This window comes from Trachemys scripta, chromosome 18 (assembly GCF_013100865.1).
Source record: "Trachemys scripta elegans isolate TJP31775 chromosome 18, CAS_Tse_1.0, whole genome shotgun sequence".
Classification (NCBI taxonomy): domain Eukaryota; kingdom Metazoa; phylum Chordata; order Testudines; family Emydidae; genus Trachemys; species Trachemys scripta.
In genome coordinates this window covers 11,382,753-11,410,027 of record NC_048315.1, presented here as the reverse complement: position 1 = coordinate 11,410,027, position 27,275 = coordinate 11,382,753, and positions in this window count along the sequence as shown.

Here is a 27,275-nt window from a genome sequence, read left to right as displayed (position 1 = left end):
TCACCAGCTGTCTAACTGTCGTCAAGTTTTTTATATGTACCATAGCACAGGAGTGCATTGCCAACACCAAACGTTCAAAAATCATGTGTCAGGCTCTAGAAAATCATGAAATTAGTGTAATCATTATGGGGGTGGTTTTTTTTCAAATATTACTTTTATGGTTCTTTTTATTTGCCTTCTGGTTTCTGTGTCTTTTCAAGGTGGACTTGCTTCACTTTGTCAAGCTTTCCTCTGTAGCCACAAGGATTAAAAACTTAATTAAAAAAAATGAAAGCAGAGATTAACAGGCAAACTCTTTTGGGTTGACAGTGCTCATTAAGCCTGCAGGAAAGGCCATAGCCACAGACTCACGATAGTCCAGTTGGGATCCAGGAAGTGGGCAGGCGGAAGCCCGCCCACTACTAAAGGACCTCCCCACAGCCTAAGGGGAGGATTCACGGGTCCGGGATTCCAAATAATTGTGGGGGACAACTAAGGAGATAACAGGAATGGGAGTGAAGTCACAGGGCTAAATGAAAGGAACCTGACGGGGACATCGAGCAGAGAACCCTGGACAGAGCCCACTGCTCCTCGAAGGTGTCAAGGGAGCCAGTGGACGCCACCCAGAGGAACTCATGATAGTGGAAGGTAAACACAGATGTTACTAGTTAAGAACTACTTCAATAGAAAAATGCCTGTTTCTTTCTTTTCTATTATTATTTATTACAACGGTGCCCAAAGGCCCCATTCAGGATGAAGGGCTCATTATACTGGGCAATATACAAACACAGATGATGAGGCAGTACCTTCCATGGAGATGTTAAAATCTAAAGCCCTGACTTGATCATGTGAATAGTCTAATTTGGCTGTGTTTTCAATAGGGAGGGAAACGTGTGGGCTGTGATATTTTGTTTGTTTGGGTTTTTTGGGGCTTTCGATTAATTGTAGTTAACTCACGCGATTAGCTCAACAATTAAATCATGATTAAAAAAATTAATTGTGATTAATCACTGTTTTAATCACCGTGTTAAACAATAAATAAATAGAATACCAATTGAAATTAATTTTTTTTAATCATTTGAGAGCCCTAGCTTTTTTTTTTAAAACCTTCAGTTAACTACAGCCTGGTCTACACCTGAAACATAAGTCAACCTAGCTGCGTCACTTAGGAGTGTAAAAAACTCATGCAAACCTGAAAAAGCCTGAATTCTTCCATTGACCTAGCTACTGCCTCTTAGAGGGATGGGTTAACTGCACAGCAACAGGGGAAACCCCTTCAATTTCTGTAGCAAGTGTCTTCACTATTGCCCAGGGCTGCAGCACCATAGCTTTGCTGTTGGAGCAGCTGTAATGTAGACAAGCCCTAACTTGAATCTGTGTGAAGACAAGACCCTTTGTAGTCTCCACCTGAACTAGCAGGTTGAATTAAAGCAGTGGTTCTCAACACGTACCCCTGTGGGTACTCAGGGTGTACATCAACTCATCTCGGTATTTGCCTAGTTTTACAACAGGCTACATACAAAGCACCAGCAAAGTCAGTACAAACTAAAATGTCATACAGAAATTACTTGTTTATATTGCTCTAAATACTGTACACTGAAATATAAGTACAATGTTTATATTCCCATTTATTTATTTTATAATTATATGGTAAAAATGAGTCAGCAATTTTTCAATAATAGTGTGCTGTGAGAGGACACTTTTGTATTTTTATGTCTGATTTTGTAAGCAAGTCGTTTTTAAGTGAGGTGAAACTTGGGGGTATGCAAGACAAATCAGACTCCTGAAAGGGGTGGGGTACAGTAGTCTGGAAAGGTTGAGAGCCACGGAATTAAAGTGTAGGCATCCTCCACAATGCGTTCAGAATAGGATTTAAGGATGTGGTGTTTGAGCAGATAACATGATCTAATTAACACCTCCTAAAACTCCAGTCAAGACCAAGTAATTATATTGTGGCATGTGCTAAACTGGTTGAGTTAAAAGCCTAGCTTTTAAGTGGGCCAATTTAGCACGTACTGAGGTAGAGTTGCTTTGTTTTGACTGGAGTTTTAGAAGGTGTCAATTAGATCATACTAGAGGCATAGGACAGCTCATGTTCTTAGAGTAAAGCATGAATAAAACTAAATCGGAGGCCACTGTTACTAAGGGCCAGACTCTCAACTGACATAAATCAAACTCTATTGAAGTGAGTGGAACAACACTAATTTACGTTAGCTGAAGATCTGGCCATAATCTTTTGTTCCAGTGTTAGCCAGCTACACGGAGATGGGAACATGTCCTAAAACTTGTCCGTCCATCCACCCCCATGTTCCTCTTCAAGGCAATAGAACTACTCCTTCCTTAAACAGGAATGTGCCAGACTAACTCCAGAGGGCTCCAAATCAAGCCATATAATGGTGGACTAATAATTAATACAGGGCCGTCCAGAGCGGGGACAAGTGGGGCAATTTGCCCCGGGCTCCGCAGGGGTCCTGCGAGCCCTGGCCAAGAATCCCTTTCCTGGCTAGAGGCGCCTTTTTAATTGTTACTCACCCGGCGGTGCTCCGGGTCTTCGGTGGCACTTTGGCAGGGGTCCTTCACCTCGCTCCGGGACTTCAGCGGCACTTCGGTGGCAGGGGGTCCTTCAGTGCCGTGGAAGACCTGGAGCCAGTGAAGGACCCGCCGCCGAAGACTCGGAGCGCCGCCCAGTGAGTACAAGCGCTGCAGCAGGTGGTGCCTTTTTTATGTCCACTCCCCCGCTTTGCCCCAGGCCCCCTGAATCCTCTGGGCGGCCCTGAATTAATCCAAGCACTTATATATTTCATTTGTTTTTTATTAATGCAACATAGATCTGACAAGGAAAGTGCTCTGAATCATTGTTATTCAGCGGCTATCTGTCCTGTCTGGAGATGCCCTGTAGTTTTCCCAGTGAACAGAAGTCAAATGCCTAGCATTATTTTAAAGTAGTGCGGATTTTCAGCTTTTAATAGGTGTAGATCTTGTTCTTGTATCTGAGCTCAAGACCATCCAGGGGCAGGAGAAAATGATAGAGTGCCATTTGGAGTGGTGAGGCTAAGTGTTTCATTTTTTTGGAGATATCTATGTAGACTTTACATTAAATTCTCTTTACATTCCTGAGCAGAAAGCTTGAGGCGAAAAAAAAGTTGTTTTCAAATTGGGGTTTTCAAAGCTAGAATGAAATATTTCAGAGTGCAATTACAGACATGTTTATAGTATTGTTTCTTCCTTTGCCCATAATTAAAGAGTTTTATTGGATTCCCTGCTTAGTCATTGCAGAGCCTGTGCAGTCAATAGAAACACACAGTCAGTTGCATACATCTGAACAGGACTCACAAATCCCACTGCACAAGATTTTGTTGTCACAGGGCCTAACCAAGCCAATCTTACCTCAGCTGGCATGGTGAGCAGCAACACGCTGCCAATAGCTCTAGCTAGCTGGCATATGTAATGTACTTACAGACAGAACTGACTGCCAGCAGGTGCCACCAGATCCTGTAGTCTGACCTTCTGTATATCACAGGCCACTAAACACCAACCACCCTCCACCCCCAATCCCAACAACCAGAATTAGACCTACAGCCCTTAGGAGCCTGAATTAGTGTGTGTTACATGCAGAGCCGAGGCGCACTAATGCTCAAGGCCCTTGGAGTGGCAGGGAATTGATATAGTGAGATACATCCTTTAATGGATTTTATCCTCGCAACACCCCTTGTGGATTAGGGTACTACTAGCCCCATTTTACAGGTGGGCAAACTGAGGCGTAGGATAGCTTAAGTGACTTGCCAAGGTCAGATGGGAAACCTGTGGCTGAGCCGCAACTTGAACCCAGCTCTCCCAAGGCTCTGTCCAGTGCCCTAGCCACTAGGTCATCCTTCCCACCTATTCCAAAAAAATGGGCTGTGAGAAAGATGTTTCGTTTTCCTTTTTCCCCCTGTGCTAAACCCCACTGTTCAGGAAGGGCCTTTCAGAGCTGTCATGACTAGAATAGGATATTTCAGAGTAATAGTACAGATTTGTCTTTCTCTGAGCATGTCAGTGAGGACCTGATCAAAAGCCTGTTGAAATAAATGGGACTCTTGCCAGTGATCTCAATGCACTTTGGATCAGGCCCTTCATGGGATTATGACTGTGTTTAGGGCTTTTTCATTTATATAATTCTACATTGCCAATTGAAACTATTATTAATCAAAGCTTTTTGTGACAATACCAGCAAGACGATGTGACATTTCTACGTCATTCTTCTACCAGTTTAAATCAGATTCCAAAAGGAAGTTGACCTTTCCGCAGCCGAATTATAAATGTCAAAATTGCATGAATCCATCTTTCAATTACTGTCACCTTGGAAGAGAAAAAGGCTGGAGGCATCACACTTAAATATTACCAATCCCAGCTATATTTCAAACGCAATCACTCCTTGTGAGATGTAGTCTTCGCATTGAATTGCAATGAATTCGGTTGTGACTTTTTGCCCAACAGTGACAATGCTACAGATTAAGTTAAAGCATTAAAAGAATGGGGGCGGGGAGTGGCACTGGAGCTGACGACCTAGCTGGAGACTGGAGCATTATATCAAGCGGGCATCACCTTTTAGTCTAATAAATGAAAGAGACCACCTATTTTGGCTCAAATCCTGCAATGGGATCCACTAAAGCCGGCCTCTGCACCCATGTGGAATCCCATCGAACATGGGGCGATATATAATTTTAACCACCATCCCCCAGATTTGTGGCAAGCCCTGTGAATGGAACGGCATATACATACACTGCCTCAGGAGCAGCAGGAAAGGAAGACAACATTCCATCCTTGCTCCCCCCTTGGTCTGGGGTCAGTAAGTTGCTGATGGCCTTTACTAGCAGCCAGTTGCAAAACTCTCCAAGCCAGCTGAGCTGCAATGGCCAGCACATTGGGGTCTGGAGTGAAGGCTCTGCCAACTCCCCTCTCCCAAACTTACTTCTGATGGGAGAAGCAGGCACCCAATGTCCGGGTAGTCCATACAGGGGGATCAAAGGCAAAATCTAGCCCTTAGACTCAACTTCATTGACATGCTCAGAAAAAGACCACTCTTTAAGACCTCTCTTGTGGGGAGGGATAGCTCAGTGGTTTGAGCATTGGCCTGCTAAAGCCAGGATTGTGAGTTCAATCCTTAAGGGGGCCACTTAGGGATCTGGGGCAAATTCAGTACTTAGTCCTGCTAGTCAAGGCAGGGGGCTGGACTCGATGACCTTTCAGGGTCCCTTCCAGCTCTATGAGATAGGTATATCTCCATATAAAAATTTTTAATGCTTTAACGTGGCTTGTGTAGTTGCAGCAGAGCGCTGGGAGAACTCGCTCTAAAAAAAACCCACCTTCACGAGGAGCACGGCTCCCAGCGCTGGTGCACTGTCTTCACTGGCACTTTATGGCGCTGAAACTTGCTGTGCTCCAGGGGGTGTTTTTTCACACCCCTGAGTGAGAAAGTTGCAAAACTGTAAATTGCCAGTGTGGACAAGCTCAAAATTAGCTCAGTGGGGCTCCATGCTGGTCCATCCGTCTGCAGCATCAGCGTGTTTGTTAATTTTGCAGACATATTGCTGTATGAAGCTCATTAATATAATTTAGTCTAAATATGGATGATTGCTAATATAGCTATTTAGCTTTGATTGTCCTCCCCCCATATCCTTAAGCTTTTAAGAAATCATATGCACTGTTTAGTTGGAAAAATCCCTTTACATTGAGGTGTGGGGTTCTTTGCACGTTTTTTTCCCCCTTGGTGAAACCAATCATACTACTTCAGAGATGAAAGAACCATGGCTTGAGGGCAATAAGAGGAAAAAAGCAATTAGAAATCTGAGTGCTAATGTAACGATGAATTATTTATCGCAAATATATTGAATTAGCAACTGCATACAAATGTAAGATAATTTTTCTTTCAAAGTCTCACCCATAACAAGTATTTATAGTATTGTTTCTTCCTTTGCACATAATTAAGAAAGGGGCTTTATTGGATTCCCAGCTTAGTTATTACAGAGCTTATGTCATCAATATAAGAATATGGTCAGGTTTAGACAGCTGAACAAGACATCATGGACTTCAGTTCACAGGCCTGTGTTTTCACAGGGTGCAACCACGCCAGCGTTCCATCAATAGGAATTTTATCTAAGCAGCAACATGCTGCCACTGACTCTAACAAGCTAAAATATAATTTACTCATAAGGACCCTGTTGCTGTGGCACTTGAGTGTTTTGCAATCGTTAATAGACTTTATCCTCACAACTCCAGTTACAGATGGGGAACTCAGGCACAGAGTAGATTAGGTGAATTGGGAGTGCTTTGTTCCAGCTGGGCCTTGAGTGGGCCTGACTGGTATATAAGGGCAGTCAGCAGCGAACCAGCTGAGCGGCGAACAGCAGAGGCTAACAGCGGGAGTTCGCCTAGGGAGAGCGCACTGAGGCTTTCATCTGCAGGTTTCTCCGAGTAATTCCTGCAACAGTTGAGGAAGCTCCTAAGAGGACGGTGATATGGAAGGTGAGCGATCAGCTGTTGTAACCTGCACAGGTTGTGCCATGTTTGTCTTTCTTCCGCAGGACAGAAGCGACTTTGTCTGTACAAAGTGCAAGCTGGTCTCCATACTGGAGGAGAAGGTTCGAGGGCTGGAGAAACAAGTATCGACTCTGCGTTGCATAAGGGAAAATGAAGATTTCCTGGACAGACGTCAGGAGATGCTTCTACGGCCACAATGTTCTGAAGATTCAGAGCAGGCGGAGCAGGGACAGAAGGATTGTGAGGAGGTTTGGCAGCATGTGACCTCCAGAAGAAGAAAGAGGAGCGTCCATGCACCAGCAATGGAGATACAGGTGAGGAATCGTTTCCATGTTCTCTCTACAGGTGCTAATGCGGAGAGTGGACTAGATGGCCCATCTGAGGGAAGGGAGCAGAAGGAGACTCCACCGATTGGAAGGCAAAAGATGCACTGTCCTAGGGATGGGGGTTCCACGACCACCACTCCCAAGAGGAGGAGGGGGGTGGTGGTGGTCGGGGACTCCCTCCTCAGGGGGACTGAGTCATCTATCTGCCGCCCTGACCGGGAAAACCGAGAGGTCTGCTGCTTGCCAGGAGCTAGGATACACGATGTGACGGAGAGACTGCCGAGACTCATCAAGCCCTCGGATCGCTACCCCTTCCTGCTTCTCCACGTGGGCACCAATGATACTGCCAAGAATGACCTTGAGCAGATCACTGCAGACTACGTGGCTCTGGGAAGAAGGATAAAGGAGTTTGAGGCGCAAGTGGTGTTCTCGTCCATCCTCCCTGTGCAAGGAAAAGGCCGGGGTAGAGACCGTCGAATCGTGGAAGTCAACGAATGGCTACGCAGGTGGTGTCGGAGAGAAGGCTTTGGATTCTTCGACCATGGGATGGTGTTCCAAGAAGAAGGAGTGCTAGGCAGAGATGGGCTCCACCTAACGAAGAGAGGGAAGAGCATCTTCGCCAGCAGGCTGGCTAACCTAGTGAGGAGGGCTTTAAACTAGGTTCACCGGGGGAAGGAGACCAAAGCCCTGAGGTAAGTGGGGAAATGGGATCCTGGGAGGAAGCACAAGCAGGAGAGCGCAAGAGGGGAGGACTCCTGTCTCATGCTGAGAAAGAGGGACGATCATTGAGTTATCTTAAGTGCCTATACACAAATGCAAGAAGCCTGGGAAACAAGCAGGGAGAACTGGAAGTCCTGGCACAGTCAAGGAACTATGATGTGATTGGAATAACAGAGACTTGGTGGGATAACTCACATGACTGGAGTACTGTCATGGATGGATATAAACTGTTCAGGAAGGACAGGCAGGGCAGAAAAGGTGGGGGAGTTGCGTTGTATGTAAGAGAGGAGTATGACTGCTCAGAGCTCCGGTATGACACTGCAGAAAAACCTGAGAGTCTCTGGATAAAGTTGAGAAGTGGGAGCAACAAGGGTGATGTCGTGGTTGGAGTCTGCTATAGACCACCAGACCAGGGGGATGAGGTGGACGAGGCTTTCTTCTGGCAACTAGCAGAAATTGCTAGATCACAGGCCCTGGTTCTCATGGGAGACTTTAATCACCCTGATATCTGCTGGGAGAGCAATACAGCGGTGCACAGGCAATCCAGGAAAGTTTTGGAAAGTGTAGGGGACAATTTCCTGGTGCAAGTGCTGGAGGAACCAACTAGGGGCAAAGCTTTTCTTGACCTGCTGCTCACAAACAGGGAAGAACTAGTAGGGGAAGCAAAAGTGGATGGGAACCTGGGAGGCAGTGACCATGAGATGGTCGAGTTCAGGATCCTGACACAAGGAAGAAAGGAGAGCAGCAGAATACGGACCCTGGACTTCAGAAAAGCAGACTTTGACTCCCTCAGGGAACAGATGGGCAGGATCCCCTGGGAAAACAACATGAAGGGCAAAGGGGTCCAGGAGAGCTGGCTGTATTTTAAAGAATCCTTATTGAGGTTGCAGGAACAAACCATCCCGATGTGTAGAAAGAATAGTAAATATGGCAGGCGACCAGCTTGGCTAAACAGTGAAATCCTTGCTGATCTTAAATGCAAAAAAGAGGCTTATAAGAAGTGGAAGATTGGACAAATGACCAGGGAGGAGTATAAAAATATTGCTCAGGCGTGCAGGAGTGAAATCAGGAAGGCCAAATCACACTTGGAGTTGCAGTTAGCAAGAGATGTTAAGAGTAACAAGAAGGGTTTCTTCAGGTATGTTAGCAACAAGAAGAAAATCAAGGAAAGTGTGGGCCCCTTACTGAATGAGGGAGGCAACCTAGTGACAGAGGATGTGGAAAAAGCTAATGTACTCAATGATTTTTTTGCCTCTGTCTTCACGCACAAGGTCAGCTCCCAGATTGCTGCACTGGGCAGTACAGCATGGGGAGAAGGTGACCAACCCTCTGTGGAGAAAGAAGTGGTTTGGGACTATTTAGAAAAACTGGACGTGCACAAGTCCATGGGGCCGGATGCGCTGCATCCGAGGGTGCTAAAAGAGTTGGCGGGTGAGATTGCAGAGCCATTAGCCATTATTTTTGAAAACTCATGGCGATCGGGGGAGGTCCCAGATGACTGGAAAAAGGCTAATGTAGTGCCCATCTTTAAAAAAGGGAAGAAGGAGGATCCGGGGAACTACAGGCCAGTCAGCCTCACCTCAGTCCCTGGAAAAATCATGGAGCAGGTCCTCAAGGAATCAATTATGAAACATTTAGAGGAGAGGAAAGTGATCAGGAACAGTCAGCATGGATTCACGAAGGGGAAGTCGTGCCTGACTAACCTAATTGCCTTCTATGATGAGATAACTGGCTCTGTGGATGAGGGGAAAGCAGTGGATGTGTTATTTCTTGACTTTAGCAAAGCTTTTGATACGGTCTCCCACAGTATTCTTGCCACCAAGTTAAAGAAGTATGGGCTGGATGAATGGACTGTAAGGTGGATAGAAAGCTGGCTAGATCGTCGGGCTCAACGGGTAGTGATCAATGGCTCCATGTCTAGTTGGCAGCCGGTTTCAAGTGGAGTGCCCCAAGGGTCGGTCCTGGGGCCGGTTTTGTTTAATATCTTTATTAATGATCTGGAGGATGGTGTGGACTGCACTCTCAGCAAGTTTGCAGATGACACTAAACTAGGAGGCGTGGTAGATACACTAGAGGGTAGGGATCGGATACAGAGGGACCTAGACAAATTAGAGGATTGGGCAGAAAAAAACCTGATGAGGTTCAACAAGGACAAGTGCAGAGTCTTGCACTTAGGACGGAAGAATCCCATGCACTGCTACAGACTAGGGACCGAATGGCTAGGTAGCAGTTCTGCTGAAAAGGACCTAGGGGTCACAGTGGACGAGAAGCTGGATATGAGTCAACAGTGTGCTCTTGTTGCCAAGAAGGCTAACGGCATTTTGGGCTGTATAAGTAGGGGCATTGCCAGCAGATCGAGGAACGTGATCGTTCCCCTTTATTCGACATTGGTGAGGCCTCATCTGGAATACTGTGTCCAGTTTTGGTCCCCACACTACAAGAAGGATGTGGAAAAATTGGAAAGAGTCCAGCGGAGGGCAACAAAAATGATTAGGGGTCTGGAGCACATGACTTATGAGGAGAGGCTGAGAGAACTGGGATTGTTTAGTCTCCAGAAGAGAAGAATGAGGGGGGATTTGATAGCAGCCTTCAACTACCTGAAGGGGGGTTCCAAAGAGGATGGAGCTCGGCTGTTCTCAGTGGTGGCAGATGACAGAACAAGGAGCAATGGTCTCAAGTTGCAGTGGGGGAGGTCCAGGTTGGATATCAGGAAAAACTATTTCACTAGGAGGGTGGTGAAACACTGGAATGCGTTACCTAGGGAGGTGGTAGAGTCTCCTTCCTTGGAGATTTTTAAGGCCCGGCTTGACAAAGCCCTGGCTGGGATGATTTAGCTGGGAATTGGTCCTGCTTTGAGCAGGGGGTTGGACTAGATGACCTCTTGAGGTCCCTTCCAACTCTGATATTCTATGATTCTATGATTCTAGGTGACTTCCCCAAGGTCTCACAGGAAATTTCTGGCTGAGATAGAAATCGAACTTTTCTTGACTCCCCGTCTAGTGTCCCATCTGCTTGACCATCCTTACCACCTAGTCAAAAAAGGGCTGTCAGAAAGATGTTTCCTTTTTGCTTATGCTAAACCCTAATATTAAGGAAAGTGCAGAATTATGGAGAATAGGAGACTGGAGAAACCTGAATTCCCATTTAAAGAAAAAATGCTCTCTCATAAACCTAACCATGGATGAGTCAACACTACCCAGCAAGCAAATTTAAACTTAAGGGCACTTACTGGAATGTGCTTATGGGCTAGATTCTCAGCTGGTGTAAATCTGTGTAGTTCTATCACTTTCAGCAGAGCTAAGCCAATATATACCTGCCAAGGATCCAAGCATATATTTTGCTAGTGAAAAGCATGGAGAATACATTGATTTAGCACAGTGCCCAGCTCGTGTAATGTGAAGTGAGTGAGCGGGCATGTTAGGGCAAAGTATATACTCTTCAGAACGATGTTTATGTGCCCCAGGAGTCAGTCATGACAGTCTGGGTTTATTTAAGCAGTATCTAGAGATGAGTAAGGGCTCTATCAGAAGTAGGGAATCATCCCAATTCTTCCTTCGGCTGCTGGCCGAATTTTAATAAAGTGTTTCTGTGAGCGCCAGAGGGCCAGTCCATTATATCCATATGCTGAGTAAATATTGCAAGTTTTGTCCATGTAATATGATTGTAACAGAGAAACAGTGTGATCCATTTGTTCCATGCAAAATGGATTAATCCAACACGATTTACACTACATGGGCTAGACATATGCAGCCTGCTCCAAAGACATCCAAGACTGATGTAAGAAAAGGCACCCAGTAGACTTCATTGTGCTTTGGATTGGGCACATGTGCACTCTTGAAACCTTCAAATTCTTCCCTTTCTGAAGATAGGGAGTGTCTTTGTTACAGGAATCCAATGTTACTAAGTGGAACTCACCCTGCAGGACAGAATGTCTTCCCCATGGAGGACAGCTGGAATTAATTGGTGCCAAACTGAGAACCAGTAAGGAGGTGTACAGGTGCCTGATTGTATGTGAAAGTGAAGCAGCCAGTTCCAATGACGATCGAGTCCTGAAGCAAAACTAGGTCTGATGCTAACAATCCAGAAAATGCACATTTCACAGATAGAGGAGTTATTCATGTGTCAGAATGATCATTCTATTGCTCTGCAGAAGCAAGGATGATGCTATATTTTTGATCCATCACACACAAACCTCATTTAGCGACTTCTGTCTTAAAGAAATGCTCATTTTTATAGGAAGCCATCCCAAGACCTTCTCTCAATAGCCCAAGGAGCTGGGGGTAGGGTGTGGGGGGGATGAATGTCTAGATGGTGCAAGGGAGTGGGGGAACAGTCTTTGCAATATTTAAACAATCTGGTGGCGCTGGCATTGTGTTGCTGAAATCTATGGGACTGTTTCCTTAAAATCTTGCATGCCCTGGATAGATTGTTGCACAAATTCCACATGAGTGTTTTTTGGATTATCAATCTGATAATTGCCATTCATGCAATGGAGGCTAATGTTGAATACGCGCTCATTGTTTTCTAAAGGCAGGACTCTCTGCCTTCTAGCAGTGAGAATATCAATACCCACTCCCCCCACACAAATCAGGCATGCTCTCAAAAGCCATATAAACTTACATCCTCCACTCCATCAGTCAGCAGAGATAAAGTACAGCATTGCTAACACTTCCTATTCCAAACATCTACCTTTGGATGATAATTTGCTGCCATCGTCTTGATGAGTGACACGCTCATGTCAGGGACATATGAAAGGGGTAAAAGAGTTCGACTTACAGTGATGAGATTCTAAATGTACTTCTCAAGAATATTCTATACTTCAGGATTTTAATCAGGGAGCAAAATTAGTCTGACATTTCATTGAGCTCTTCTCTCTAATCAAATCACCCTGTGGACACGTTGGGTTTCTTTTTCTTTTTATATTCCCACATTGGGGCTGACAGCTTTAATCTGTCTCATACTTTTCCCTGAACAAAGAAGATTTTTTTAAATCCATTAAATTTGAAAGATACTTATTTTCTAACCTCTGCTCAGCTAGGAAGAATTGCCTTGGGTTCTCAAACGTCATCATTTATTTATATAGTAGCACCTCGAATTCCTAGCCAAAATTGGGGTCTCGTGCTACAAATGCAGAGTAAGACTCCTATCCCTGCTCCAAAGAGCTTACATTCTAAATAGGCAAGAGATAAAGGAAGTATTAGTATAGCCCAACTTTTTTATAGATAGGAAACTGAGGCACACAGAGTGAATTGCCCATGGCCATGCACAAAGTCTGAGGCAAGGCCAGGAACTGAACTTAGAATGTGCCTGAGTCCAGCCCCTTAGCTACAAGACTATACATATTTCTTCTGTGTACAGTCAGGCCATTCAATTTATCATGTGGCAGAAAACTAAATGGGATTTTTTTCAAGTTAAAGCCATGAGATGTGCCTGCATCGTCTCCTCTGGTGCATAGCACAGAAGGGATGAAAGGAGCAGCAAAACCACCAGAACCCCTTCAGAACTATTGGAGAGAGACTCTGTGAAGCATCTGGCACCAACCACTGTCAGAAGGATACTGGGCTAGATGGACCATTTTCTATCCCTTTTCAAACATTCTGTTAGCTTTTTTGATTGCCACTGCACATTGAGCAGATGTTTGTCGAGAGCGATCTATGATTATGCCAAGATCTTTCTTGAGTGGTAAAAGCTAATTTAGACCCCATCATTTTGTATGCCCAGTCACCCAGTTTAGTGAGATCCCTTTATAACTCTTCACAATCAGCTCTGGATTTAACTATCTTGAGTAATAATCTATCAGCTGCAAACTTTGCCACCTCACTATTTACCCCCTTTTCTAGATCATTTGTGAATATGTTGAATAGCACAGGTCCAAGTACAGATCTTTGGGAAACCCCACTGTTTACTTCTCTCCACTGTGAAAATGACAGTTTAGTCTACCCTTTGTTTCCTATCTTTTAACCAGTCACTTATCTATGAGAGGCCCTTCGCCCTTATCCCATGACTGCTTACTTTGCTTAAGAGCGTTTGTACACCCATGCACTAGCACAGTGCTGAAGACATATTGCAAACAAAGATCTCAGACTTTCCTAGTTTCATTGGATTCAAATCCTGCTTGCCTTATGCACACGAATGATCCCATTTGCTCCAGTGGGACTACTTAACATGAATAAACTGAGCAGGATTTTGTCCAAAAGGACACCTTTCCTCCAGTTCACCTAAAAGAGTCACCTCAATTGACCTAGAAGAAAAAGCAATAAATGCCTAGAGCATGGGTAGACAACCTATGGCACGCGTGCTAAAGGTGGCATGCGAGCTGATTTTCAGTGACATTTTAGTTATATATTATAGACTTCTAGAAAGAGACCTTCTAAAAACGTTAAAATATATTACTGGCATGCGAAACCGTAAATTAGAGTGAATAAATAAAGTCTCGGCACTCCACTTCTGAAAGGTTGCTGACCTCTGGCCTAGAGTTTCAAAAGACTTAGGCTAGGTCTACACTGGGGGGAGGAGGAGGTCGACCTAAGATACGCAACTTCAGCTACGCTATTGGCGTAGCTGAAGTCGGCATATCTTAGGTCGATTTACCTGGCTGTGAGGATGGCGTCGAGTCGACCGCTGCTGCTCCCCCGTTGACTCCACCGTGGTGGAGTTCCGGAGTCGAAGGCAGAGCGATCGGGGATCGATTTTATTGTGTCTACACTAGACGCGATAAATCGATCCCCGATAGATCGATCACTATCCACCGATCCGGCGGGTAGTGTAGACGTACCCTCGGCTCCAACTATATTGCAATCTTGAGAAGATCTGGCCATAAGAGTCAGGGAACTGAGCACTTTTGAAAATCTGGCCTTATTTTAAGAGCTTAAATGGAAGTGGAATGTGCTCATTTTGGCTGGAAATCTGGCTGCAATGGCGCGTGTTGAACAGTTGAAAATCAGGCCCTGAGCTTTTCTGAAAATCCAGACCTGAACAACCACACAAAGCTGCCATGCAAGGAAAAATGCTACCACAAATCAACTTTTCAGATATAACTTACACCTCAGTTTTTCCTCTGTTATTTTCCCTTTTGAAAAAAAGAATTAAAAAAATACAAACTGAAAGCTGAATTTGTCAAGAGTAAGATGAAAAGCCTAACCAGATATATCTGTTCAAGATATCTCCCCATTGTTCCAATGTTTAGTAGGGTAGAAGTTGTGATAAAAGTGCAATTTGTGTTGAAGTGCCATAGTACATTATGAAGCAGTTTCTGGGTCCAATTTTCCCTTCTAAAATGTTAAATAGGAAAACTTTAATTTTTTTAACTCACTGGTTAATGCATTCAACTTTTTGTGGGGACTTTGATGGACTGAGAGCAACATCTACAGTTGACAATGCTCATTAAGCCTGCAGGAAAGGCTCAAAAGTTAAGTTGACCCAGCTACATCACTCAGGGGTGTACAAATCCATACCCCTGAGCAAAGTAAGCAAGCGGACCTAACCCCTCGTGTACAGAGTGATAGTGTAACCCACACACCCTCTGGGTGTGGTGTTCTGTCCCATCAAGTGGCACCGAGACCACTTAGAGAGAGATGAATGAGTCTGCTCTGCAGCCTTAGCTACCAGCCGGCTGGCTTTTAGCTCATGCAGTAGAGGTTCATGCATTAAGCTCAAGAGACCCCAAGTTCAATTCTGCCTGACGACGACCAGGGTCCGTCAGCATTACACTAGATCAATGGAAGAATTCTTCCCTAGCTACTAGTCACCTAGCTACTGCTTCTTGGGAAGGTGGATTAACTATGCCAACAGGAGAACCATTCCCATCACTGTAGTGAGTGTTTACATCAATACTCTACAGTGGAGCAAATGCACCACTGTAGTGATTCAGTGTAGCCACACCCCTGGGTAACATAACTTTGAGTGTAGAGCTGGCCTCAGTGTATAACAGATAATTACAAAAAAATGGATGAATAGAGGGAGGAAATTGGAGAAGGACAGAGACAAAAAATGGAATTTGAGGCTAAAACTAATAGGGCCCCCCACCATCCCGTTCAAAGCAATTTGTCAAATGGACACTGGAGATAAATAGCATAGATTCAGAAACCCGATGTGGTATCATGAACATGAGCAACCAACCACAGGAAATGGGACTCCCCTGTAGTGCTCATCCAAAGTTAATTTTAGTTCCCTTGATTTTCACTGACCTCTCATCTCAACCCCTGCATAGAAAGCTAGTGTGGGGAACATACGACCCAGCAAGCCCTCACATCAAGTTACAAATAGAAAGCTTATGTCACGATGCAAAAGTCACCTTTGGATTTCTCAGCAATGTAAGATGTCAACCTGATTAATGTTTTCACGCACTTAGTGGAGAAACACCAAATCAGGAAATTTTTTTTTAATCCCACTCCAAATGTAGGGCCAAATTCTGATACTCACTGTGTGTAATACCTTATTCTTGGAGTATTATCACTGAAAACATTGGGACTACTTAAGAATTGAGATCACTCAACTGAAGAGTGGCAGGAACCCTGGAACCAGATACTGTTACTCTTACTCACTAATCCAGAAAACCACATTATAATTTTAAGTATGTGAATACTCCCACTTAAGTCAGCGAGACTACTCACATGCTTAAAGCTAAGCATATGCATAAATGTTTTGCTGGACTGGAGTCTTTGCATACCACCTTACTCCTCCAACAGTCCCACTGACTTCAGTGGAGCTATTGTCAGAGTAAAAGTACTACTCAACATGAATAAGAGTGGCAGAAACTTCTCTTCACCAGTTTGGATGAAACAGAACCTGATCTGAACTACCTTCTGGTTTTAATTTTGGTTTTGCATAAGTACAACTTGAAAAGTTTTTACAAAACCAGAACCAAAGTATTGTCTCCTTGGGTGGTCTCTAAATCACACATATGAGTGACTAACTCAATATTTGAGATGTGTTGATATGTCACTAGACGAAAAATATTGTGCAGGCAATAAAGATTGTATTAGTGCAAGTTGGGATCCAAGGATATGGACAAAAATATTTTTTTTTGTTTCCTCTATTGTTCTGTTCCAGTAGGGTGACCAGACAGCAAATGTGAAAAATCGAGACAGGGGGTGGGGGGTAATAGGAGCCTATATAAGAAAAAGACCCAAAAATCGGGACTGTCCCTATAAAATCGGGACATCTGGTCACCCTAGTTGTGACTTGCTTCCCGTTGCCTTGGCAATCAACCAAAATTCTGCAGTCTGGGGACTTGATTTAAATCCTACACCTAGTAAATCAGGAATGGATGCAACAAAGTGAATTGAGTGTCTACCTATGCCAATGGGAGGGGTTCTCCCATCAGTATAAGTAATCCACCTCCCCAAGAGGCAGTAGTTAGGGCTACATCTACTCTAGAAGCGCTACAGCGGTGCCGGTACACGGATGCAGCTGTGCTGCTGTAGCACTTCTGGTGAAGAAGCTCTAAGCCAATGGGAGAGAGCTCCCCTGTCAGCTTAAATGCTCCACCTCCCATGAGAGGCAATAGCTATGTCGGTGGGAGAAGCTGTCTGCACCAGAGTTTAGGTCAGTATAACTTACGTCGCTCAGGGGAACATTAAGCTACAGGTTACCCTTTATTTGCTCAGGTCAATGGGGAGGTGCGGGGCGGTTTCATCTGCTTTTAGACCCCTTGCTACTGAAGTCACCTTTCAGTTTCTTTTGTGCTTTCTGTAAACACATGAAAGGGTACTTATTTATAGTTAAAGGAATGCAGTGCTTACTTGAGTACATAAATTGTGCCAGGAACCTTACATCTGTTGTGCGTTAGTATTACAGCTTGGAATTATTTCCAAAATGCTGTTAATAGGAAGTTATTAAGGTAAGAATATTGAATAACACAGTATGAGGGCATAGGCATTATGTAAAGAGCCCACAGCTGCAATTGTTTTAAGGTTTTCTACCCTGTAGGGCTCATAAACAATTATACTGTTATTATTACAAATAAAAGAATGGGCAGGTTGGCTATTAATAGTGAAATCTCATTCTAATATCCCAGTTTTATATTATTTACTGATTTATAAAACACCTTCAAGTATCAAGGTGCTTTATATGTTAACCCTGAGTCACAGTAAAATACAATTAAACAATACAGGGATTAGGCCAGCTTTTGAAACATTGGCTACTGGTTTACACCAATACTTTGTGGGAGCAATTTTGTGTCCACAGTTGTTACAGGATACAATTTAGGCCACTTAGGAACCTCGGACTGGAAATGACTTCCTTGACCATTGTGTCTAGTCCCTTGCTATCAACAGGCAACCCCGCCTTATAATCTTGTTAATAAATTTATCAAGCTCCATTTTAAAATTAGTGAGGTTGTTTGTCTGTATTCCATGGGTAACTATGGCCATGTATAGGTCACCAAGGTCTGAAGCCTTGACTGTTAGTACTACACACAGAGCTCTACCACTTGAGCTAAAAGGGTAACTTCATTAAGTATTAGCAGCAGTATGCTGTTATCCTCTAGTACACCAGGCGCTAGAAGGAAATGCAAGTCACTTTTTTCACCATATTGTAATTGTCTTAGCAAAAGTCTAAATGACCTAACTGGAGGCCCAGTAAAGTTAAGCTGAACATCATGGAAAATAGGGTATTGGAAGCAAAACTTTCTGGTTGGATATATTCAGGCATGGGAAAGCATAATCAAACAAAAAAATATTCACTGCATTTAAAGGCATCCTTAATTTTAAAGGCATACATAGAACATGGATGATTAGGCTCCAAACAGTGTGTGAGCTGTAGCCCACGAAACCCCCCAGGAGGGTGTTAACTTGCTATGACTTTGCAAGAGACCTGATTATTGTTTTAATGATGTAAGGCCTGCTTCTCCTCTCAATTACCTGGTATAAGTCAGGAGCGGTGCCACTGAAGTCAATGCAGAAATATCCATGTAAAGTCAGTGAGAGTGGAGTGCTGGACCCAGTGGGTGAGATCCACAGCTGGGCTTGGACTGGGCCCAGTGAAACCAGGAGATAAAACCGCTGCTCGAAGTTAGGTTGTGCTGCAAAGGCCTATTTAGTGATGCTCGAATAGCAGCTGGAGCAAGCTGGAGCTAGAGGGTAGCAGTGTTCCAGCTTGACCTGGACTTACCCTGATGCAGGTGGCTGTGGGGGGAAGGCTGGGGGAAGAGTGCATAGCACTCTTAAGATGGCTCGCTGCCACACAGATATTCCATTTACACTAGGAGAATCCTCAGAGAGCCGGTTACACAGCTCTGACAACTTTGTGCCACCCAGAGTGGGAGCCAATGATCCAGCCCACTAGGTTTGCACAGGATGTAACTGAGGGCAGAATTGGGACCCTACCTTCAGGCTGCTAGCCAGGCATTCTCTGAGTGCCTCATGACTATGGGATTTGCTCTCCCCCTTCATCTGAAATAGCCTGAATCTGATGACCTCCATAGCACAGTGCAAAGCTTACTTTGAAGAAGAAAAAAAGGCGGGGTGGGGGGAGACTGTCAGAATCAGAGGGAGATTTGAGTCATTACTAGAACCCAGCACCAAGTACTGCTGCACTTAAGGTATTAACTGATGTATTTCTAAGTAATGTCAAGAGTGCCTGGAGAATATGGCTAAACGTCTCTTTTTAAGAAGCATTTTTATAAGTCTAAATAATCTAACAAATATGTATGTCAGGGAGGGGAGAAGGGAGAGAGTGGAAGAGAGGGCTGGGAACAAAACCAACATTTAGTACAAAAGTGGATGTTTTTAGTCCCAATTTTTGTGCTTTGCTTCTATATGAACAATCACAACAAAAGCTTTTCAAGCACTGTGACTTAATACTATCAATCTTAAAGGCTGAACAAAAATATGAGCTGCCAGCCTGCACTCCTTTCTCCTGGAAACAAATCGATGGCTGCAATACTAAACTTTTTGCATGGCTTATCTCTCCTTGTGACAGGCATTACAAGCCCAAGATTTGCTAGTTAAGTCTTCTGGAATTAGGTCTCTACTCCCCAGCTATACAGGGCTGGTTTGTTTTGTGAGCTTCAGGCAGTGCTATCCTATATAACCGCATCTTATTTTTCCTGGGAAAGCAGCACAGAGAGAGTTGATATGAAGCCATTATGTAAGAGAAAAACAAAAATGTCATCTGGGGGGAGATTTAGCGCTGATAAATCCAGGTGGATTTTTCTATGAAAGGCCTCAACAAGCATGAGTAAATGCACTGCTGAGACTTGTCCTAGTTCATATTTAATCCAAACAATTATGTACATACCCAGTAGGAACTAAGCTGAGATCTGGAGCGGGGACTGAGATTGATTTGAAATATATAGATTCATCAGTTTAGCTGAGGCTGACTCTTCCAATTAACTGTCAAGGAGCCTGACTAGGGCAGTCAGGACCAAAGGTCAGAGCCCAGTCAAACCTGAGGCTGAGAAGCAGATACGTTTGTAGTCAAATTCCAGGCCAAGGTCAATGCCAAGGGTCAGAGACCAAATCACGCTTCAGGGTTTGGGTTAGGAGGCGAGGTCCACATCAAGCCAAGTTCCAGAACAGGAAGCAGGAGTGGATATGGCAGGTACAGGAGATCCAAGAAGTATCCAGGCAACAGTGTTAGAACACCGCTTGGGTGTATATAGGGTAAGGAAGCCAATCAGTTTTGAGTCTGCTGCCTGTCAGACTCCAGGAGGTGGGATTTCCTGTGATCATAGAATCATAGAATATCAGAGTTGGAAGGGACCACAGGAGGTCATCTAGTCCAACCCCCTGCTCAAAGCAGGACCAATTCCCAAATAAATCATCTCAGCCATGGCTTTGTCAAGCCGGGCCTTAAAAACCTCCAAGGAAGGAGATTCCACCACCTCCCTAGGTAACACATACCAGTGCTTCACCACCCTCCTAGTGAAATAGTGTTTCCTAATATCCAACCTAGACCTCCCCCACTGCAACTTGAGACCATTGCTCCTTGTTCTGTCATCTGCCACCACTGAGAACAGCAGAGCTCCATCCTCTTTGGAACCCCCCTTCAGGTAGTTGAAAGCAGCTATCAAATCCCCTGTGATCTGTGTCCTCAGCAGGTTGTGGGGTGCAACACAGTTATCATGGCAATATCAGCTTCCTGGAAGCTCTGGAGGCCCAAGTTCAAGACTTGCTGGGCCTTACACAGACGTAAATTAGTGCATCAGCTTTCCTTTGAGCGATTTGTGATGGACAAATTAGTAATACCTGAGGGGAAAATTTTCAAAGCAGCTGATTTGCACCCATAGTTTTTCAAATGCCATGATTCGCTCATACCATTGGCACCCATGGACAGGACAGCTAGAAATGTACCTACTCTCCTTGTGCATGCACTGATGTTTTCACATGCAAACAAACATAAAGTGATGGGTGTACATTTAGAGGATGTGTGTGGCAATATGCAAAAAGGTAACAATTATTGTTACTTATGAAAATAACATGGCACTATAGCACACTAGATAATGACTTATGTTCATAACTGTAGCATGCACATGAATCAGTCTAACAACATCTGTTCCTCACAGCAGAAGGTCCCATATTATAAGGTTCTGAGAGGTGCTGAGTACTCTCAGCTCCCGCTGAATTATCCAAGAGGAGCAGAAGCCCGCTCGGCACCTTACGAGGAGTAATTCAACTCCTTGCAGGATCAGGTCCCAAAACTTCCTAGAAAACGTTCTTCCTACCAAACCCCACATATGTCTTTCAACTATCAAAGTAAGAGACTTCTCCTTTCTCAGTAACAAATGCCAAAGAGCACAAATTGCAGGGGGTTAGTGCACAAATCAATGGAAGATCTTCTTTCCCAGAGAAAAGGTATAAAGGGAGATTCCCTCAGTGCCTTGCTGATAGCTATGGTACCTGTCCAGTAATGGTAAGTGATGCCCTGAAGCAAATATCCTATATTCTGATCTGTTGTTAGGAACTGGACACTTCAGAAATGATGTGAGCTATAGTCTCTTTGTAGCTGCCATAATAGATAGATGGCATTCCTTGACACATGCCTAGGCTATTTGACTTCAGGATCAACCCTGGATGTCAATACTTTTTTGGAAGGATGTTGGTGAAAATAAGAACGGCCATACTGGGTCAGACCAAAGGTCCATCTAGCCCAGTATCCTGTCTTCCAACAGTGGCCATTGCCAGGTGTCCTGGGGGAATGAACAGAACAGGTAATCATCAAGTGATCCATCCCCTGTTGCCCATTTCCAACTTCTGGAAAACAGAGGCTAGGGACACCTTCCCTGCCCATCCTTGCTAATAGCCATTGATGGACCTATCCTCCATGGACTTATCTAGTTCTTTTTTGAACCCTGTTATAGTCTTGGCCTTCACAACATCCTCTGGCAAGGAGTTCCACAGGTTGACTGTCTCTCCAGGGCAACTGTAATCCTTGTGGGAAGTCCATGATAGCACTATATTTGATGCACAATGGCCACCAACCTCATTCACATCACTGAACAAAGTCTCAGATTATGTGAAATAGAAATTAATGTATGTTCAAATACAAAAAAAAAAAAAAAAAGATTGGAGACATTTTAAGCAGATCTGATGGGGAGATTTCACGTCCATAGGATTATTATAAAAGTTTATGCCATTTCATTATTGTTAGCTCCAAAATTCTGGAACTCATCCATATTTAGAGTCATCTACTGTTAAACTGCAACACACACTTTAAAAATCCTGGAAAGGATAATGCCTCATTTCAACTGCCTGTGACCCAGAACACGTGTAGATTCAGAACCTAGACATTGCTATATGATGCTTGTAAACCAAGGGACATGTTAGCTATACAAATACATTGTTACTAGCATAAAAGAAGCCAAATCGAATTAAAATATGGACGCACGTTAAATAACCATTCTTTGGGGCTAGTTTACAACATGCCCTGTGTAAGGGGCGGGGGGCATAGCTGCACCATGCCAGGAACACACCAGAGAACACATTGTGTCTCAGATTGTTGATATTCCTTTTCCTTTACTCTGGAGAGAGAGAAAGTAAATTGCCTCACTCCTTTCTGTGGAGCAGCGGACTCCCACCATTTGCCCACTCAGAAGAGTTCTTCCCACTGTCTTCCCCACTCTATTCCCCACCTGCCCACTATCTCACAGCATTGAATAGCTGGTCAATAGCTCCCCTCTCTCCACCACAAAGGGAGTCACAGTCAGAGCTGGGCTGAGCAAGCAGCCCGTTTATCCCCTTTGCTCCTCTATGTAACAGGGTCAAGGCTGTAGTAATCTACCCCTTGGCAAAACAGGCCTTCAAGCAGTCGTATCATTTCAGAAAAAATTCTGGGTGGGCTGGGGCAAAGTTTTGTCAGAATATAGAACATTCTATATGATTATATTATATCCTGTAAATCTGGGGAGAGTGGAACAGATAATGAAACATAAAGACCTATTAAACATCTGGGGGGGGGGGAAGGTAAAGGTCAGAAACAACTGCCCCCCTTGCCCTATTGCGAAGTTACTTCAAGTAACTTATAGTATTATATACTGTATATTCTGTGAGATGCCAGGGAAAGGCAGGGACTTTTCTTGTTAAAAACAAGGACCTGTTTTTCTATTGCAAAGTGGCATGCACATTTACAGTGGTGTATAAACAATAGCCACTGCAATCGTACCTATCGGAAACCCTTCTGCCAGGTGTTCCTGGCAGCAAAAAGGGCCAGCTTCAAATTTGTAAGCATTCTTTCTAAAAACTGAAACATGGGCTCAAGCCCCAACCCAGAAAGCTGGGAAACGATCTCTTTCTCTCTCTCTCTTTATATATATATTGATAGATATCTCAAATCACCCTGGACACCCTTGATGGGCAATACTTCCTCACTGGACAACACTGAGTCCAGGCTTCATTTTTTGCAGGGGGAGGTGAGAGGCGGAGGGGAACAACAAAATAAACTTGGGAAAACCAGCATTTTATAAATTGACAATATTAGGTAAGAGTCCCCTCCCCCCTCTCGTTTGTCTTAACAATAGTCCCAACCCTCCCTCCGGCCACTTCCTTGCTCCCCACTCACAGTTTGTTGCCCTGGGTTGGAGTCACTGGCAAGTCAGGACTGCCTGGGCTGCTCTGGGGGCTCTGCCACCTGCCACAGCTGAGGTGATTTCAGCTTTAATTGCTGGGCAGAGGCCTGCCCTGGAGTGCCTCTGCTAAGGTTCCGCCCAATCTACCTCAGAACCCTCGCCCCAAAGCCGCCTCAGCTCCATGTTGTCTGTCCGCTGCCTCAACTCTGCACCCACCACGCGGTGTTTTGCCGCTGTCTCGGCTCATCCCTTGAGAGGATCAGGACCCTTAACATCATCCTTCCCACCAGAGCACCCAGTGAAGGTAGGAGCCTCTCCCTTCCCGTCCCCCTGTTTCAGCCACGTCCAGGCTCTTACCCCACTGTATACCTGACTGTGGTCTCACTCAGAGTGACCCCAGCCACAGTTAGTGTCTCTCTCTTGTCCCATTATTTCCTATCAGGATCAATAGCATTTATTTGCCCTCCCCCACAGCTCAAAACTTAGCCCATATGCCCCAAACGGTCACAACTGAAATACAAATGAGACCTGGACCATTCAGCCAGTTCCCCTTGCTCACCACAGCTGCGGTCAGAGAGTTCCCACCCCTCTAAGGCTTCAGGCCACAGGGCTTTAATCTCTAGGGTATTAATGATTTAATCACTAGAGCAGGTAGGTGCTCTAAGGAGATATGTACAGTAATGGCGTTTCCTAAAACTGTTTTATCTTTATTCATTGGATGCATTTGGAAATAGGGACCCAATCCAATACCAATTGCTCTCAATAAAAGGACTCTCATTGACTCAGTGACTACGGCTCAGACTGTATGTGTACCACCTTTTGTGGTAAAAATTGGGCCTGATCCTGCAAAGAACTGCGCATGTCATCAGGGTGCAGAATGCTCACAGCTCCCATTGACTTCAGGGGGAGTTGCGGGTATTCTGCAGTGTGTCTTGCAAGGAGTGGTAAGCACCTCAAAAGGATCAGGCTGTTAGACTGTCTTCCTAGCTACATAAAGGAAAATATTGCAACAGCCTATGACATCTCATGTTAAGCAACTGCATAAACTTGTATATATTGACCTTCTGTGCCGGAATAATTTTATCTGACAAAAACCAACCTCGAAGCTTTCTGAGGAGGAATGCAGAGCACTGCCAGATAGGCAGGGTTTTGCATCTTGAAATAATCAGTTCATATAATATTTTTCATCATCAACTGACTCTTCTGAAAGACAATTCCTTGTTGCAATAGTTTATCTTCAACTTCCAATTTTCAGAACGACTGTGACCCAAGTGTCTCATGTCAAAACCCATTTTCCACTGATTTATTTAAAATGCGGCATGTTTCTATTTATGGCTATGCTGTCCATGTTTGTTTCAAATATATTTGCTATCAAAACCTTTTAATGATTCAGGCGCGCGCACACACACACACACACACACACACACACACACACACACACACACACACACACAGCAGAGCCAGGAGTGTCAGAGTCCATTTCTACAAAGCAAATCATGAAAAATGGATGTGTATAAAAGGGCTGGACTGATCCTTTAGGTTAATCCCTAAGTTGGACCTGGCACACAGTTGCACTGTCCCACAAAGGAAGCGCATCTATGAGGTAAGTAATCTGCTACAGACTTACATCCCCCTTATAACGTCTCATTTCCACTGGCCAGCTCGTATGTGGGGATGGGATGGAGCCTTGCCTCATCCATTCTCTACCCTTCTTCACCAAACCACTCAGTTGCATTTAAAACACACACACACCTATTTACTTCCAGATTGAAAAACAGAACAAGAACACTAAACTAAAGTCAAGTCTCTAAGCGAGAACATAACATGTGTCACTGTAACATGCTGCATGTCTATGCCTCACAAAACATGAACTGCCTCAGAGAGCAGACTCCTAAAAATGTAAAGGTGCAGTACGTAGAAACAAAATGGCAACACACAGCTACTTAGTGACCTACACCACAGAGGTGTTGCTCCCAACGCTCCCTCCCCCATAGGTGGTCCAGTGGTTTGGGCACTAGCTTTGGACTTGGGAAACCCAGGCTCAGTTCTCTGCCCTACCCTAGATTCCCTGCGTGACTTAGGGCAAGTCACTTAGGCCCAGATCCTCAAAGGTATTTAGGCACCTGAGGATTTGGGCCTTGGGGTAGGTCTACACTGCACACTAAACTGGGACTCTGACTCATGTTTGAGCCCAATCCCCGGTTCTGTGTGCACACACACACCAGTCTGATTCAAGTCAGCAAGCACTCAGGACATGGGTCCTAGGACACTACTAGGGGGTGGGTCAGAGTCTGAGTCCTGCTGAGACTCTGGTCCAAGTCTGCTCATTTTGCAGTGTGGGCACAGGTCAAGATGCAGACCTGAGTCAGAAGGTTTGTGTAGTGCAGTATAGAAGCATTAGCACAGCTGAGACCCCTCCCCCCCCAGATCTAGCAATTGTAAACCCAGTTTACAATGCAGTGTGAACATTTCCAAGCCTGCATTTGAGCACCGAGTCGACAAGCCCAGATCCCACAGACCTGGGTTTACAATGCAGTGTAGACATACCCTTAGCCTTTCTGTGCTTCAGTTCCCCCACCAGCCTCCCACCCCCAAATCTCACAGGGAGATTGTGAGGTGCTCCGATACTATGGTGATGCATAAGTACCTATGTCTATGCTAGATAGTTCCTCAACTTTCAAGAGAAGGCAGATGCTATGGTCTCATTTTTCTGTTTGCTCTTTCATGTGACTGAAGAGATTTATGGTCCTACCTTTTCTACAGCCATAAAAAAGTCCCATTTATACATATTTGAGAGGCCACCTCAAATGACGTGGCAGCAGAGTCAAGTTACATCTGCTACTTAAGCTATTGCTTTTTGGTATAGACAGTGCTAAGTCAATGGAAGAATTCTTCCGTCAACCTAGGTACTGCCTCTTGGAGGTGCATTACGGATGGTGACAGGAGAACACCTCCCATCACTGTAGTAAGCGTCTACACTGAAGCACTATGGCAGTGCAGCTGCACCACTGTAGTGTTTTAAGTGTAGACAGTCTTAGTCCCAGAGACTGGGAATGGCTGAGCTATTACAAACATTGAATCTATTTCACCATGTTAAGTATTTTCACACCTCTTGTCCAACTGTCTGTAATGGGCTATCTTGATTATCACTACAAAAGTTTTTTCTCTTACTTAATTAACCTCTTAGAGTTGGTAGGACAACTCTCACCTTTTCATGCTCTCTGTATGTGTATATATATCTCCTCACTATATGTTCCATTCTATGCATCCGATGAAGTGGGCTGTAGCCCATGAAAGCTTATGCCCAAATAAATTTGTTAGTCTCTAAGGTGCCACGAGTACTCCTGTTCTTTTTGCGGATACAGACTAACACGGCTGCTACTTTGAAACCCGACAGTCTTAGTAGTTATACCAGTATTCAGGCAATTTATTCACCTTCCTGCATTGGAATAGCTATACCAGTAGAGACTCATTTAGACTGGTGTAACTGCTTCCACACCAGCGGGGTTGTATATCCAACTGTACCAGTATAGATAAAGGGGTATAGCTCTGAGTCGACAAGGCCTTAGTTCTATTGGCTTGAGGAGGAAAAATTTAACGTTTGAAGTACTCTTGAAAGTGAGGGGCTAATGGTCCTCAATCGAATCAGGCACAGAGTGGGTAACCTTCCCTTCTCGAACAGCTCTGCTAACACCCTCCCAAAACCTGATCTGCAGCACCCCTGC